Source organism: Eptesicus fuscus, chromosome 18, assembly GCF_027574615.1.
Source record: "Eptesicus fuscus isolate TK198812 chromosome 18, DD_ASM_mEF_20220401, whole genome shotgun sequence".
Classification (NCBI taxonomy): Eukaryota; Metazoa; Chordata; class Mammalia; order Chiroptera; family Vespertilionidae; genus Eptesicus; species Eptesicus fuscus.
In genome coordinates, this window is record NC_072490.1 from 20185650 (window position 1) to 20195336 (window position 9687).

A 9687-nucleotide genomic window follows, 5' to 3' on the forward strand; every position below is an offset into this window, starting at 1 on the left:
AACTGTAAGCCCCCAGCCTTTTTAATTGGCCCGGGTGTGGTGGGGATGTTTCTGATGTCATCCTGCAAGTAATGTTTCTGATGTCATCCTGCAAGTCCTGCTTTCTAAACAGGAAATTGCCTGGAGGTGGGTGGCCAGATAAAAGCCACAGTTCTGGCCCTGTGACACCCCCTTGCTTCCACTAACCTAGGTGAACTGGCATCTCACTGTGAAAAACTCACCACTTATTATTTAGCTATAAATGTGATGTTTGGGATAAAGTACAAAAGAGGTTCACTTTTAGCATCCTGTTATCATCTCTACCTGTCTTATTTCTTTTTCAGCCAACTTTGCTGAAAACTGTAGCTAGACTTCTTGTTTGCATTTTCTTCCACTTACTCCTCAATCCACAGCTCTGTGTTCTATTTCTACAGCAGCAGTGAAAACTGGCCTGAAGGAATTACTAATAAACTTTTTTTAGAAATATATTTTATTGATTTCAGAGAGGAAGGGAGAAGGAAAGAGAGAGAGAGAGAGAGAGAGAGAGAGAGAAGAGAAACATCAATGATGAGAGAGAATCATTGATCAGCTGCCTCCTGCACTGGGGTTTGAGCCCACTACCCAGGCATGTGCCCTGACCTGGAATCAAACTGGGACCTCCTGGTTCATATGTTGATGCTCAACCATTGAGGTATCCCAGCTGGACACTAATAAATTCTTGATTGATCCATCCAATATTCAATTCTCAGTTCTTACTGCTCTCTGGCAATTTTGAACCTCTGTGAATCACTGTGAACTACTCCATTCTTCTTAAAAATGTGCCCACTGTGTTCTCTGACACTCTTCTCCCTCCATCTTCTCCATCTCTTTCCAAAAATTCCTGTTCCTCTAACCTCCACTAAATGCAAATGGTCTTCAGGTTTCTTCCTTGAAAACTTTTTTTTTCTTTCTTTTTGGTCTCTTGCTATTTAACTAACTGCAATAGTTTTTCTTTAATCATTTCTAAATGTGCAGGCCCATTCGAGCTCACTTTCTTAAACTTCAGATGGTTTCTTAGTCTTCTATTTAACCAACTAATGAACATTTGTGAAGCTCTCTAATTTTGAACTATTATACTTGATACAAAAATTGTATAATCTAGACAATTGAGGAAGAATTACCTGGAATTGGAAATACTGAGGAGATTGTCTCTCGAAAAAGAGGGTGAACAATTACTGAGTTTGAATAAAAGGGGAAAATGAAAGGGAAATAAATTCTTAATCATTAAATCATTTTATTTTAAAAGAAATTTCATCCATTGTGATGTAATTTTCTTCCATAAATGCTTGAGTTATTTTATACTATATTAATATAATTTCAGTTGAAATATGTCAGCCATTTGGAAACTTTATGTTTTAATTTTTTAAAGCAACATTTTAAATTATTTTACTGATTCATTAACCATGCTTTTTTTTCTTCTCTCTTCAATTCCTTATATTGTTCCTAATGATATAAGAAATGATAGCATTTTAGAAGTTTCTATGCATTCTTTTTTTTTAGGAACCATCAGAGGGTAGGCCAAATCTTAATCACTTCACTGGATTTTAAATTTATTTCCCTGTTCTCTTTACTCACTGATTGTTATTCATGTTACTTATCTTGTTTTTGTTTTTATCACATTGTTTTGCCTCTAAACAACTTACAGGAGAGCAAATACCATCTCTGTTATTAATTTCTGCTTCCCCAACATGCAGCAACTGATATATAATTGTTATAAAAATATTTATTAAAAACTTACAACAAAATCCTATTTTTTGTTTATTTCTAGAGCATTTATTGATCTGCTAGACTTCAGAAACTTCCAGCTTTTAATTCTTGCTGTTTTTTATTCTTTTAAATTCTTCATGCACAAGTATTCCTTCTTCATTCCTTAAGTTCAGTTTATAAACTATGCCATTAAGCAGTATCATTTCTTTGAATGATTTCCAAAATATTAGAATCAGTTATTGGTAGTAGATAACTAAAATGGCACACTCAGACACAAACTCTGGACTAAATTCACAAAAATCAAATATATTTCATGACATTTCAATACATAAAATAACTTGTCATTCCATGGTTGAGAATCTACAAGCTACACAAAGCCAAGTTAGTCTTCTCATAGATGTTTTCCAAAGGTAACATTTTTATGTAACCCCTCTTCTCCCCTGCCCCCTAAGGTCAGGGACCATTTGTTTTCTCCAGTGAGGTGTACAGTGGAGCAATTTGAAACATCCGCAAGAAAGAACTAATAAATGCTGCTTCCAGAGGGACATCCATGGAGAGGTGAGGAGGGGAAGGAACAGTTGCCAGGTCTCTTGAAAAAGTCTGGCATTGAATGTGGTGACAGACGTTCTAGCCAGGTGGTCCACACATATGAATGAAAAGATATGCAGGAATAGGACCCACAGGGACACTGTCGATCCAATCACGACCACATATAAAGATTAAGTTAATGCTATTAGGTAGGAAGAACTATTAAAAAAAATGCAGAACTCGTTTTAGATTTGCTTATGCAGGGCCAATGCTAATCATGTGTTTGAATTCAGATCTCATCAACTTATTGTGGTCTTTGCCAAATATAAACCAGAGGGAATTCCATAAATATACATTAGCTGCCCATGCCTTCATTTCTTTGTATAGATGCGTGCCAATTTGTTATGGACAAGGAAGCATTCTAAGACTTAACAAGATTTGTAATTACAAAATTTGCTATGGTTTCTTTTGGAGTCATCTATCATACTAGTATATCCACCTGAGGCCTGTTTCTTCAGAAAGGTTAAGGACCAGAGCTAGCCACTGGGATATCTGTGAGGAAGGGTGATGCTAAGAGAAGAGGGTGAAAGGATGCCAAATGCAGACAGAGATCACTTCAAAAGGTTGCCAGCTCTAAATCAAGAAGAGGAGGAAAGGTTCTTCTTCCTTCTTTCCTCTACTTCATTCATCAGTCACACCCAGATCCAGCTACTATCTGCATGTCATTGTGAAGTAAGCTGAGTGTAAGACCTCATCCATACCATGACTCATAGAAGGGAGGAGCTTCCTCCATCCTCCAGGCCTAACATTGAAGTAGGGAGCTGAAATGTTAGACATGAAATAGGCAGACCACTAGAGAATATGCAGAATTGGGGGTCAGTGTGTGATTGTCCATGTTTAAAAGACACTTTTAGGCCCTAGCCGGTTTGGCTCAGCAGATAGAGTGCTGACCTATGGACTGAAGGGTCCCGGGTTTGATTCTGGTCAAGGTTACATGCCTGGGTTGCTGGCTCAATCCCCAGCAGGGGGTGTGCAAGAGGCAACCCATTAATGATTCTCTCTCATCATTAATGTTTCTCTCTCTCTCTCTCTCTCTCTCTCTCTCTCTCTCTCTCTATATATATATATATATATATATATATATATATATACACACACACACTTTAAGGAAAAAAGTGCATGTATATATGTATGTAATGGTTAATTTTATGTGTCAACCTCTCTGAGCAATGGCACTCAGACATTTGGTTAACATTCTTGTGGATGTTTCTGTGAAGGATTTTTGGATGAGAGTAATATTTAAATTAATGGATTTTGAGTAATGCTGATTATCCTCTGTAATGTGAATGGGCTTTATCCAATTAATTAAAGACCTTAATAGAACAAAGAATGACCTCTAAGCTAGGAGGAATACTGCCAGCCAACTTCATTTGGACACTTCCCTGGGTCTTCAGACTTCCGGCCTACTCTGTAGATTTTGAACTTACTAAGCCTCCACAATCATGTTAGCCAATTTCTTAAAATGAATAGCGAGATAGATCTTTCTATTTTCATATACCTTTCTATTAATTTCTGAATATTTATATACATACATATATGATTTTATATTGGGCACTACACAAGTTTTATATCAGTAAAATTTAAATATAAACTTATGTATATTGTATTAGGGACAGTTCTCCAGGGGAAAACAACAACAACAGGTTTTATATATATATATATATATATATATATATATATATATATATATATATATATATACACACACACACACACACACACACACACACACACACACACTAGAGGCCCAGTGCACGAAAATTCATGCACTCAGGGGGGTCCCTCAGCCTGGCCTGTGCCCTCTCGCAGTCCGGAGCCCTCTGGGAGCTGGCCTAATCCACAGTCTGGCCTCCCTCTGCAGGAGGCAACCTGGCTGGCCAATCAGGGGACAGAGCCAGCTGGTGAGCAGCCAGCCCTGCCCCGCTCTGCCACTGCTGGTTGCTGCCACCCCCTGATCCCCATCTCCTCCCTCTGCCTGCTGGCATGTGCCTTGGCTGGCCTGGCACCGCCTGCTCACTGGCCCCAACCCCCGCCAACCAGTCGTTCTGGTGTTTGGTCGATTTGCATATTACACTTTCATTATTTAGGATGTATTTTTAATATATAATACACATAAATTACCTTAAGAGAATAGGTAATATAAAATGTAATAAAATAATTAAGGACTGGTGAGTTTTGACCATTGATTACTTTTGTTTTTAATATAATTTAATTGTAAGCATATGTAATCTAATTTTAAATATTGACTGGGTTGAACAAATGGCTTGCAAAATTTCTGAAAATTTAATAATTATCTCTAGTAGCCAGTGTGAGCTGGCTCCAACACACTACCAGACAGGGTCAAGAACAAACTTAATATCTAGGTCAAGGCCATAAAAGTGTCACAGGGAATAACTCCAGGGTTGAACCTTAGCTACAAGGTGCAGACATTAGGAGGAACACTCAGCAATAACAATGAAGGCAAAACTACTTGCAGAGTTGTTTACTGATTTTTTTTTCTTTTTTAATTTATCTTTATTGTTGAAAGTTTTACAGATGTACTGCCCCCCCCCCCCCCCCCCGCCCACCGCCCATTGGTTTACTTATTTTCAAAGGCATACTCTGTAACGCATGCCTTGAAAATATCAGTTTACCAACATTCTCGGTTAAAAAGGTTTTCCTGAATTGAACCGAGAACACTGTATCTATGGAAAATAAACCTCAGGTTCTAAACAACAAATTTAAAAAAGGAACTTTTTAAAGCACTGTGTTCATTACTTGTAGACTGCCTGAACATATACAAATGACCGGGTCATTTTTGCATGGATAAATTATATTTTGCCAAAATGATATTAAAGAGAATTCATAGTAATGGTTTTACTAAATGTTTAATATTTTCTTACAAAATAATAACAAGCAATGAGATGACAAACCCTCACTCTTCCTTATCCCTCCCCTATCACCTGCACCATAACTGTGTCTGGTGTTGCATATCAGCTCTAAAAGTCTTAGCATGCCTCTGTTAGCATGCATTAAGGATACCATAAAAATGTTGCACAAATGGATCCCCTTTGAAAGACAAGAAATTTGACTTAGTAGCGATGACGAAATGAATGAGATGGTGTAGCATGTCACAGTCTGAGACCAATTGTTCTTACATATATATATGGTTTAACCTACACTAGCTTCTGACTGAACCTCAGAGAGGATGACAGAAATGCATTGCTTTCATCAATGACCTTGTTTTCCATAAACATAAATTCTACCCTCTATGTGCAACAATTGGATGAAATATAATAAAAATGAAAAGATCTTCAGTTTTGGCAATTTATATACTTTATTTTGCCATGCAAAAAGCTTTGTGTATCACCAAAATCCATTTTTTTTATCATTTCCAATAAATTTATTTAAGTTTCTGCCATTCCAAGCTTCAGGAATCTTGGGAAAATCTGCCAAACTGTTTGTTACATGTTATTCATATCATGAATGAGCATGACCAAAAATGAATGGTTGTTTCATAGAATCATACATTTTTATATCTGAATGTGTATCATGGAAAATTATTTAGGATCAGGTAAAACTTTATTTTACAAATTTGGAAAACAAGGGCCCAGACTATATGACTGACGTGGTCATTTTGGCTAGACACTTGTCTGGTTAGAAAAAAACGTTGTTATTTATTTTTTTATAGGAGGAAAAATGAGTTTTTGGTTTATTTTCAAAGATAAGGAAATTACTTAAAATTATGCTGATACATGTTTCTAACATTGAAATCAATTTGATTTTTTCATCCATAGACAATCTTATAGAACGTATGATTATAAAATAAAAAAGTTCTAGAAGAGAAGACAAACTTCCAGTCGTTGTCATAAATCTAGACAAAATGGTGAGATAATAATCTGATTAACATACAAACTAACCCATAGATGATATGTGGTATTTTCTTATGACACTTCTTTCATTTGGTAGGAGACAAAGCATAAATCTGTCACCTCCCAATAACCATGAATACTACCTTTTTTTCCTCAGAATAATCTATTCATGATGGTTTTAGTAAATAGTGAGAAGTGTTAAATTTTACTCCCTTCTCCAGAGTAAATATTATAAATGTAAACACTATTGACATGACTTCCTTATTTACTTTTTACCTTAATTTAAAGATTCTTGCATACTTTTTTGAGGACAAAGTGGAGAAGTTGGGAAATTTTCAAGTAGCTGTGCTCTTTAAAACAAAACCACATAATTAGCTAAGCAAAACATAGTGTTGTAACTGTTACTGTGCACGGTCTAATGAAAATTAAAAACAAAAGTATTACTCTATGACACAGAGCAATGCTTCTCAAAGTTTAAAGCTATTTGCTTATTCATATTATTATATTTCAACACATTTAAAAAAAATCTATTAGCTTTATTTGCGCCAAGAACTAATTTACTGTACCAGAAATTTGACTTAGTAGCTATGATGAAATTAATGAGATGGCATGTTCCAGTCTGAGACCAATTGTTCTTACATATGGTAAGAACAATTACATTAGCTGCTGATAGAACCTCAAAGATGGTTGACAGAAATGCATTGCTTTCCTAAATGACCTTGTTTTCCATAAACATAAATTCTACCCTTCTATGTACAACAACTTGATGAAACATAATGGAAATGAATAAATTGCCCTTTCATTTGGGGGCAATTTATATGCTTTATGTTGCTGATACAGAAAGCTTTGTGTATCACCAAAACCCATTTCTCACCACTTTCAGTGCATTTATTTAAACTTCTGCCATTCCAAGCTTCAGGACTACCCTTACCTTTAAGGGTAGAGTGGGAGAAGGGCGTGTGCTTCTCTTACACATGAAGAAGGAAGAGAATGGTAACTCCGGTTCCCTATCTCCATTGTCAGACTAAAGAAATAACATCAGGAAACCAACGAAAGCAGTGGTCAGCAAACTCCTTAGTCAACAGAGCCAAATATCAACAGTACAACGATTGAAAATTCTTTTGAGAGCTGGAAACCGACTTCTGCGCATGGGCCATGAAGTTTCAATCGCACTGTACCTGCACGCCCGCACGTGGTATTTTGTGGAAGAGCCACACTCAAGGGGCCAACGAGCCGCATGTGGCTTGCAAGCCGTAGTTTGCCGACCACTGAACTAAAGCCTTGCCTATGGATGCGTCCTTTGATGCTGAAGTTTGTAAGCAACGTTCCCAGTGAAGACCCACGTGCCCTTTTAATGTAGCACCCAGTGGCTCAGAGACAGCTATTTTAGTCGTGTTTGTTATTCCTAAACCATGTGATGATTAATTTTTAATTGAAGTGCCATTGTGTGTTACAGCAGCTGTGAGAAAAGTGTTGTATTTAAAGTGTGAAGGACTTGATATTTAAGTTAATGAATTTATCTTAATACCTTCATGCCTTTGAATAAAGTTGGGTTTATAGCAGATGAGCTAATACACAAAAACCTACACCTGATATTTATATTAGGTGTTATGATGACATAGCTATTTTAATGCTAAACAACTGTATTAAGACAAAAAGCATCTGCAAAGAAAGCTGAGAGCCCGCATTTAAGCCCCAGGGATGGTAATAACCAGATCCCAGTGTCCTCTCCTGAGCAGGCGGTGTGTCATTTCGACAAGGCTGCAAGTTTGTCAGAAATAATTTATGAAAGCAAACACTTGGGAGTTAAGAGGACAAAGCTCATTGTGCTGAAAACATGTGACAAACACAGGAGTTTTCTTTCTCATTCAGAATTTTATTTATTCAATAACAGATACATTATCATATTTGATTTCTTGTTAGTACCATTTGTGACAAGCAGCATGTCAGCATCTTGACGTGTTTTATAAATTTGAGAAGCATTTAAATAATGAAAAATAACAAGGCCACTTCTCTTTTTTCTGGTAGTGACTCACAGGAGAACTGCTATTGGCAACAATTCTGTCCTAGCCCTCTGTCCTTCACATGTACAGACATATATATATATATATATATATATATATATATATATATATATATATATATATTTACAAAAAATATATTTCTATTTCAGAGAGGAAGGAAGAGGGAGAGAGAGATAGAAACATCAATGATGAGAGAGAATAATTAATCAGCTGTCTCCTGCACGCCCCACACTGGGGATAAAGCATGTGCCCTGACCAGGAATCGAACCATGACCTCCTGGTTCATAGGTCCATGCTCCACCATTGAGCCACACCAACGGGGCTACAGAGTTCTTTATACAAAATATCTTTGGTGTTTATGAACCGAAATTGAGTGTATTATAAAGATTCTCTGAATAACACAGAAAAGTAGTTTAAATGAGTTTGAGAAATGTTCTATCTAATTTATAATGTCAAATAATTTGTTGATTGTAGGAACAAAATGCAGTGCAGTAGGCTTGGTGTATTATAGTTAAAATATTTAAATCTTCTGAAACAAATAGAAGGACATCCATGACCCAGAAATTCTAATTTTTTTATATCCACTTAGAGAATAACTTGTTTAAATGAGAGCATTTAAACATATTTCCTTATAGGACTGTTTATAAGAGGTAAATATGAGAATCCCTTACATACTCATTCATATAATGGAAATTAAAATGTTAAAAGGACTTTATGCAAAAATTATTATTGAGTAATGTAAACAAATTAGAAAGATTTTCACAGTATGATATATACTTCTGTAAACATACTGGAATATATATCTACACTAATAAAAGAGAAACATGCAAATTGACCATCACTCCACTATGCCCACCAGCCAATCAGGAGGGAATATGCAAATTAGAAGGACAAAGGTGGCGGCCGCCCAGCTGTTCCAGACGTGGAGTGGCAGGGTGGGGCAGGACGGGGAAGGACCCCTGCCACACAAAGACGAAGACTGCAGACTCCAGAGTCTGCAGCAAAGACGAAGATGGCAGACTCCAGCCTGAGTCTGCAGTGAAGACGAAGGTGGCAGAATCTGGCCGGAGCCTGCAGAAAAGGCGGCAGACTCTGACTGGAGCAAAGGCCTGGGTCCCGGGTGCTGGAGGAAAACCAGTGCTGGAAGCCAAGGGAAGGAAGACCTATTGCACGAATCTTTCTTTGCAATGGGCCTCTAGTATATATATATATATATATATATATATATCTTATACATATTATTGCTGTCTTTACACTAATGGGACATACATGAAACTACTAAAGTCAGTTCATTATGAGAAGGTCTTGTTCAAGTGACATGAGTCATATCTAAATGGGTCCATGAGACATCTCATAGTAATAAGGAATTTGAATCTGGAACCAGATTACTTACATTTAAATCACAGCTCTGCAATTTATCAGACATATCACCTTTCTATAGTTCACTTTCATCATCTTTAAGATGGGAGTAAAAACACTATCTTTTTTAGAACGTTGTT